Source organism: Sturnira hondurensis, unplaced genomic scaffold (genome assembly GCF_014824575.4).
Source record: "Sturnira hondurensis isolate 20B ecotype Veracruz unplaced genomic scaffold, ASM1482457v3 Scaffold0000880, whole genome shotgun sequence".
In the NCBI taxonomy this organism is placed as follows: domain Eukaryota; kingdom Metazoa; phylum Chordata; class Mammalia; order Chiroptera; family Phyllostomidae; genus Sturnira; species Sturnira hondurensis.
In genome coordinates this window covers 11,056,647-11,065,498 of record NW_028073511.1, presented here as the reverse complement: position 1 = coordinate 11,065,498, position 8,852 = coordinate 11,056,647, and the positions used below count along the sequence as shown (strand labels likewise).

The 8,852-nt window shown below is 35.3% G+C and overlaps 1 non-coding gene across 1 annotated transcript; it reads left to right on the top strand.

Annotated features, from left to right (window-relative positions):
• The first annotated feature begins 8,156 nt into the window (after positions 1–8,156).
• LOC118994397 (U2 spliceosomal RNA) lies at positions 8,157–8,347 on the top strand. Its single transcript, XR_005068040.1, has one exon. It is a non-coding gene; the product is annotated as a U2 spliceosomal RNA (small nuclear RNA).
• Positions 8,348–8,852: the final 505 nt, after the last annotated feature.

Genomic DNA, 8,852 nt, shown 5'->3' with positions numbered 1-8,852 from the left:
CAAGTGGGCACTTGTGGGGCCAGACCATGTGCCTGGTGCCATGGGGAACAACAACGGAGTGACCTGATGACTTCCCTCAAAGAGTTTATTTCACTGTGAGGGGGTAAGAGTTAATAAGAGCATAATAAAAGCCAACTGGCTCCTACATAAAAAACTCCACAGGATCTAGTTTATTCATCGATGCACATGCTCCTTCTCTGATAGACTCATGTACTCAGTGACCATGGAAGTGCTATGGGGCGCTGTTCCCCTCCCTGCCCAACCCCCACCATTCAGGGAGCACGAGAGTACAATATGCGCTGTCAGTAATGTAGTGGAAGAGACTGGTGCCATCAGGTATGATCGTGCGGGGTTCAAGATGATGGTAGAGTTGACTTAGGATAGAACCTCCAAGTACAGAGAGCATATATATTGTCATCTAGGAACAGATTTTGGGGCAAAATCTTGTGATGTTCTATTCAAGAATCAATAATTGGCTACTATATTGCTATGGGTTAAGGGGTTTAGAAGCCATCATTACATGCCTTCTCTGGGGTAATAATGTCAAAATACTGACTCAATGACACAGTTTCAATCAAAAGTGGAGGAAACAGCCCTGGCCAGGTATCTCAGTTGGTTGGGGCAGTCATCCTGATACACCAAGGTTGTAGGCTCAATCTCTGGTCAGGGCACAGACAAGAAGCAACCAATGAATGCATAAGTAAGAGGGGAAATGAGTTGGTTTCTCTCTCTCTCTCTCTCTTCCCCCTCCATGTCCTCCCATTTTCTAAAATCAATTTTTAAAAAATTCAAAACTACGAGAAACAAACAAAAAAATCCCACATTTCTTTGATGTGTGTATATCTCCCTCTAGTAAAAGTAGGAGCAACTTTATCATATTGAGGTAAGAATACATCCTCTAAGCATCCAAAAACACATGCCTCAATAGAAATGTTAATCCCGTTGACAACAGACATTCTCATATGAGCAAAGGAAAGATGTTTTGCATGCATTTCCTCATTTTACATGCATGGCAACACACTTTGCATTTAACCTGTCCTCATTTAAAAAATAATTCTCTAAGAGCTTTTAAAAATTCCAAAAAGTAAATTGAAATATAAAAAATGCAAAAAAAGAGAAATATGGACATTCTCTCCAAATATAAAAATTGGAATGAAATTATATTAGGCAGAAATAAAATATTTGCATTTTGTTCATAGTGTACTTATTTTTGGTTTAGATAATATGTTGGTAAAATTTGCAACCTTGAGTGCATTTTTACTTTTTCAGAAGTATACTTCTTGAAAATTTCAGTATGAAATCAGAGATAAAGTGAAAAGCAATGAAGATAAATTTTATAGCAGAGAATCAAGGTGTCGATATTATTTCTTCTTATTTTTCATGGATCATATGTGGTAAATAAATATTCCTAACATGGCACATTTAAAAATTTTTTTAGTTTTTCAATTGTAGTTGATATTCAATATTATATTAGTTTCAGATATATAGAGGTTTTATAGTTTTATCACTTAAAAATGATCCCCTGGATAACTTTAGCACCCACCTGGCAGCATACAGGGTCATTACAATATTGACTACAGTAGTCACATCTCTGTGACTATTTGTAGTATGAAACATTAAGCTAGAAAATATTGTTTTTAATTTATATGATATTGTTAGCTTGAAAGTGTACCATGATCTGTATTGTGCACAGTCTGTTGAGAGTAGAGATGTATAAGAGGTGGTCAGGGAGCAACTTACAGAAAATCTTCACTCTTGGTACCATGACTTGCTGCTGGCTACCCACATGGAACCAGTATGAGCTGGCTGGCCAGACGTAACCATGATCTGGAAGGGCAATCTCCTTGAGTTCAGGTCCCTCAGTAGTGGGAGCAGTGAGGCAACTTTTATCAATGTCATGGTGAAGTGATGAACACTTTCTTAAGATTTGGGAGGATTTGACAATAAACATAGTTATTGAAACTGCAAGACTGGTGAAGAAATCTTACCTGAGTAAACTGAAGACTGACAAAATTCAGTGAAGAACGCAGTACAGAGTACCTTTTGGAAAGGAAAGAATTACCGTTGGGAAGATGCTGCTCTAAGGCAGAGATGAAGGAAATATGGGTTCAGGAGCAGAGGTTGCCACAGGGATTCCCCAATAAGAAAAGCATGTAAAAGGCAATAAAGATGATAAAAATACAAGCCAGGAACTTGAAACGCTCTCCAAACCGAGAATATTAAATTTAGAAAAGAACCCTGGACCGAAGTCAGAAAATCTGATTGTAAGGCCCAGAATTCATCACTTTCTGTGTTATCCTGGGAAAATAACATATCTCTAAGCATTAAATTTCTAATATATATACCATTAGATCAGTAATATTCAATTCTGAATGATGATATATTGGCTAAATAAATGAGTTCATGATAAGTTTGTGTTGTAGAGTGATTTACACTGTCAAACGCATTATAAATGAGGCAAATTGGTTACCAGGAAAAGTTTTTCAGCCTTGAATTATTCCAGAATCACAAACTCTCACTTTCATCTAGCTATTAATAAGAATAGGACTTCATTTTAGTGGCCTGCTTTCAAAGACCATTAATTAAATAACAAAATTATATGACTCAATGAGAGATATTGCCACGTATATAGTTTAACACCATGTAGTTTCAGTAGATTTCTAGTTCATTACAAACACCAGGAGTCATTTTAATGTACGTAGCAGCCATTCTTTGCTGGGAAAAGAAGTGACCACAAATGTCAGTGGTTTAGAATGAAAACATTTACCTACTTTTTGTTACATGTCAGAGCTGAAGTTTACCTATCTTGGCTCTACATATATTTTCTCTTTCTAGTTGAAGAAGTAGCCCTTATTTGAGACGTTCCTTCTTGTGGCAATGGGAAAAGCACAAGAGTAGGCAGAAACATGCAATGACTCTTAAAACTCCTGCCTGCCTGGCTGGTGTAGCTCAGTGGATTGAGCCTGGGCCTGCGAATCAGAGGATCGTGGTTCGATTCCCAGTCAGGGCACATGCCTGGGTTGCAGGCTGGTTCCCTTCAGGCCAACTCCCAGCAGGGGATGCACGAAAGGCAACCATACATTGATGTTTGTCTCCCTCTCCTTTCCCTCTAAAGATAAATAAATAAATAAAATCTTTAAAAAAAAAAACACCTCCTGCCTGGGTCAAGCACCTGGTTATTTCTTCTCACATTCGTTGGAGAAAATTATTCGGCCAACTGACGAAGAGGTAGGGCAGAAAACTCTGCCTGCAAGAAGACATTTTATGGCAATGAATGATGGGGGGAATGTTTAATCCTCTAACAGGAAAGGTATAAATGTTAGAAAAATAATACAATCTACCACTATATATATATATATATATATATATATATATATATATATATATATGCTGATTGGTCAATTTCTTTATTTCAACATGCTATTATTGATTTTGTCATAGTTAGCTGAAAAAATAGTAGATTTAGTTCATATTTGGTGTGTTTTAAATAAGGTAGAAGTCATGACAAAGAAGAAATTAAGGGGAAAATAAAAAATATAGAGAGCCCTTACCCTGCAGACCTGACGTGGCTCACCGACATTCCCTTTAATGAGAGGCTTCATGCCCAGATTTTCTTGACACAGTCACCAGAAACAAGAGAAAACTCCCCATAGTAGAGTCTAAGGTTTTCAAATTTGTTACTATTTTAGTCACATGATATTAAAAATAAAAATTTACTTTAACATACTCTTTAAATGTTTAATAAATGCTTGCTTGGGTTTATGTCAGCAAATACATACAAACCTCTCTATCTCCATATTTCATGGAATTTTTTCTCTTATGGCTATTCACAAACAATTTAAATCTGTAAGTTTTAACCATTTAACTTCCTGGGAGAGGAAATTGAAACAACAAAAGCAAATGTGTCCCCAACTCATGTATCGAAGTAGTTATTTCAGGTTAATTATTATCAAGAACTGTGCAAGGCTAAGAATGTGATTAAACATTAGCCTGTGAGATGTTTAACAGTAGGGTTCTACAATAAAAACAGAATATTGGTCTTTCCAGGTTTTTTTCTAAGTGGTCTCTAACTACACATGCAAATAAAGCTAATGTCTAAATAATTAAATGATAGTGTCATTATTCTTCAATGTAGGAATACACTTGAGAATCAAATTGAATCAGCTTTTCTCCCTTGTGGCATGATAACAATTCATGTGCAACCTTACTTAATATATTCCTTGGTTAACAGAAAAATCAGTCTGTTTACTTATTGGCTTCTAGAAATGAGAACTAGGCCCATGTAACTGAGGGACAGAGCAGTGAAAAACAAAAACAACAACCAAAACACAATAGCCCGGTGCTAAGTGTGGATTAGGGTAAAGAAGGGCAACTTTGTACCTCTGTCCTAAATTCCTTTCTCATTCCCATCCCTTAGGCCTTCAGTGCCCTCCATGCATGGTGTACCTCACTCCCTGAAGCCTGCCTGCTCATGAGAACACAGTCAATGTGCTACCTCTCCCAGAAGTATTTAAATTTTCACTCAGCCTCCCTTGTGCATTCAAAAAAAAAAAAAAAAAAACCAGAAAGGAGGGGGAAGGGGTACATGAAGGGGAAAAATGAGGAAGGGTCAATTCAAGGAACATATATAAAGGACCCATGGACAAAGCCAGACAATGGGGGGAATGTGGGAGGTGGGAGGTGGGTAGGGCAGGGGAGTGTAATGAGGGGGCAATGGGGACAACTATAAATGGGGACAACTATCAACAAACACCAATTGTTAAGAAAGATCCAGGTAGTGTGAAGAGAATTGTTTCTCATTCATGTTGTTATATCAATATCACATAGTTACTTAAAACTGTCATTAAAGTAGAAGCCTCAGAGCTTCTTTATTGTTTTTAGACAATTTATTTTTTCTACTATTTTCTCAGTCCAGATGCAGGATTTAATTTGATTCAACAAATATTTACTGAAATTATGGCATAAGATAAAATCCCTGCAAGTGTTAAAAAGAATGAGGATTGTGGTGATCACTGCGCAACTATGTGACTATTCGGAAAAACATTGAATTATATACTTTAAGTGGGTAAATTGTATGGTGTATGAATTATATTTTAATGAAGATGTTATCAAAAAATAAAAAGAAGCGCGGGCTGCGAACCAGACGATCGCGGTTCGATTCCCAGTCAGTGCACATGCCTGGGTTGCAGGCCAGTTGCAGGCCAGTTCCCGGCAGGGGCCAGTTCCCAGCAGGGGATGCACCAAAAGCAACCATACATTGATGTTTCTCTTCCTCTCTCCTTCCCTTCCCCTCTAAAGATAAATAAATAAATATTAAAAAAATAAAAATAAATAAAAAGAAAAGAAAACAAAAGCCCCATTCCCTTCAAACATTCACAGTCCTAAGTATTATATTTAGTTCTAAGCACATTCCATATATGAACCCACTTCGTATTCACAACAACCCTGAAGTAAATACTTTTATTATTCTTGTTTTATAAATGAAGACAATGAGTCACAGAATAAATGGGCCACTCTCCCATGGTGAACCCATGCATTGTGATTTGGGGGCCTGGTTCTTAGTACTAGAGCTATATGAGAGGGAGATTCTCTCACCCCCATTCATTGCCTCCAAATCCTATCCATTATTACTTGGTTGTGCAGTGACTACGTGTAATCTTGTAGTGTTAAAACCCATAGAAAAATAGGATGGATTTTTTTAAACAAAATCCATGAACACTAACTAAGAGAACACTCCCCTAACAAAGGGTAGGGAAATGGGTGGGAAATGGGTAGGAAATGTCTCCACGCATTTTCTGTCTGAGGACCCCTGGGTCTCTCTAATCTGTTATCTCATGGCTCACACTGGAGAAATTATTTATCCAGGTTCTCTAATACTTTTGTTAGTTATGTTTTATTTGCTCTGATATAAAATTTTCAACCATAATTATGAGATAATGGCAATTCCTGAAAGGCCCGGCTACAACCCCTCTCTTGGATACTTTTTTTTTATTTGCTGCTATCAAAACTGGTTATGGTAGAAAAACAACAGAAAAGAAATCTTCTAAAATGTGAGTAATTTTTTAAACATTTGTTAAGCCTGTTAACAAAATATATTGGACAAGATGTACGTAAATATCCCCCAAAGTATTTTATTCTTTTCCATGCTATTGTAATGGGACTGTTTTCTTAATTTCTTTTTCTAATAACTTGTCTTGGTATAAAGAAATTAAACTGATTTTTGAATATTGATTTTGTATCTTGCAACTTCACTTAACTCAGTTATTAGTTATAACTATTTTTGGTGAAGTCTTTAGAGTTTCCTACATGTAATATAGTGTCATTTGCAACAGAAACTATTTTAATACTTCCTTTCCAATTTAGATGCCTTTTATTTCTTTTCTTGTGTAATTGCTCTGTCAAGGGCTCTCATTACTATGTTAAATAAAAATGGCAACAGTGGGCATCCTTGTCTTGTTCTGATCTTAGAGGAAAAGCTCTCAGCTTTTCATCATTGATTATATGAGTTGTGGTCTTGTCACATATGGCCTTTATTTTGTTGAGGTACATGCAGTGTATACTGCATTTGCTAAGAGTTTTTATTATAAAAGGATGTTGAATTTTGCCAAATGCTTTTTGTGCATAAAAAGCATTTTGTGGTAAAACTATTTCATGTGCATTTCAGAATAAGACAGGTATATATAAATAAAATATGAATATAAAGTATAGATCAGAGGACAGCAATTTCTGGAATTTGGTGAGCAAACTTATTAAGATCATCCCTTAACCACCACCCCAAAAGAAACTGAATATGATGGTAAAATATATATATACTCTTTAATGATCTTAAAACATCAAAGAACAGGCTAGGTGTAAAGAATTAGTGAGCCAAAACTTAAGTAAAACCTCCTACTCAGAAATTGAATGAAGTCATTTCTGCTGAGGCATTTGCTGAACTTGGCAAACTTGTCTAATAGATCTGGGTCCAAAGAGTACTCAAAAGCCACAGCCTTCCGAAGGTGCTAGTCACTGGGATTATCAGACAAAGATTATAAAAACTGTATTTATTATGATTCAAAAAATAAAAGATAAGCTCAAAATATCTTCTGGAAACCAACAGCCACTTTTGAAAAATACAGTGGGTGTGAAAAATAATTAAATCAAGAAATGAAAATGAAAAATAAAACAACTAAAATTTAAAACTTAAAAATGAGTTTAACCATAGATTAAACATATCTGAAGAGAAAATTAGGGGTTGAGAGATTAGGTAAAAATGTGGGAGAAAGAAAAAAATCAAAAAGGTCAGAGATGTGGAAAATATACAAAATGAAAAGATTCGGCACCAATTTAATTGGAATCTCAGAAGGAGATGAGAGAGAACAAGAAGCAGAGGCACTATTTGAAGAAACAAAGGCAAAGAATTCGCCAGATATAATGACAGATTAATCCACAGGTTCAGGAAGCACAGGATGTGTGAAACATGATAAATAAGTTAAGTTCACACCTAGATACATCATGAAACTGCAAAATACAAAAAGGATAAACTGTAAGTATTAAACTCAATGGACAACGACCAAAAAAAAAGATAGACTGTCTCTACAGGGGTGATGGACTTACAACCGCCTTAAAATAGCAAATGATTGCAAAGGTCAATAGAACAACATTCTTAATGTGCTTAAAGAAACTACTGACAAACCCGAATCCTGTGCCTACCCAAAATATTTTTTACGGATGAGAGAGTCTTAAACATACTTTAATATACCCACTCCTGCCCTGGAAAATGACAAAGTTTAGCACCTGCAACCCACACTAAAAAAAACTCTAATGGACACATTTCTGGCAGAAGAAAAGCGATCTTAAATTTTAAAAAAATGAGATGTGATAATAAATAGCAAACATAAAGGAACATGTGGGGGCAATTCTACATGAATACTCACTAAATAAAATAATGATGTCTTGGAGTTTTGAAATGCAAATGCAGAAGTAAAGTACATAACAATAAAAACCTAGCTCAGGAGAGGCATAAATGAATTTAAATGTTCTAAGGACCTTGTATTGTCAGGATAGAAGGTGAAGGAAATGATTAACTTTTGACTTTGACAAGTTAAAAATGCATGTTGTAACTTCCAAAATAAGCACAGTAAAAGTATAACCTATAAAGCAGTAGAAAAAATGGAATTGCTTCTCAGACTTTTGGTTAAAATCGAGTATAGTATCTGTTCTCATCAGCTTAATATCTGATACGTCCTCTATCTGAGGATGTTATATTGAATGAATTTTTAAAGCTGGGATGTGGAATAGGAGGTTGCTTAGTCCACTCCATACTTTGATCCAATATTGCAGTATTTCTGGGAAAGGTGCACCAGGGAAAAAAAGTGGAATTAACACAAAGATAGTAAGGAACAAAAGAAAAATATAGAACATGTAAGAGAGGTAACACAAATAAATTGTAGATATATATTCAAATACATTAAATGCATTAGTAGTAATGTTAATGTAGACTAAATGCTCTAACTGAAGACAAAAATCCTAAGAGTCAATTAGCATATATAATATATTAAACATGTATACACATGTTTTCACACATCTAATACATATGTGTGCAGAAAGTGTGAAAGATAAACCATGTAACCAATACCCAAAAGAAAGCTATGGTATCTACATTAGTACTGAGCACAATATACTTTGTTTTATTAGAGGGAGTCAGATGAGTCACAACATAATAAACAGATATTCAAATAATTAAGAGTGTATATAACCACAACATATTTAAAGTAAAATTATTAGCACTACAAGTTGAAATAAGAAAATCCAAAGTCATAGTGGAAAACTTCAAAATATTTCTCATTAATTGATGGACCAAACTAACAAAA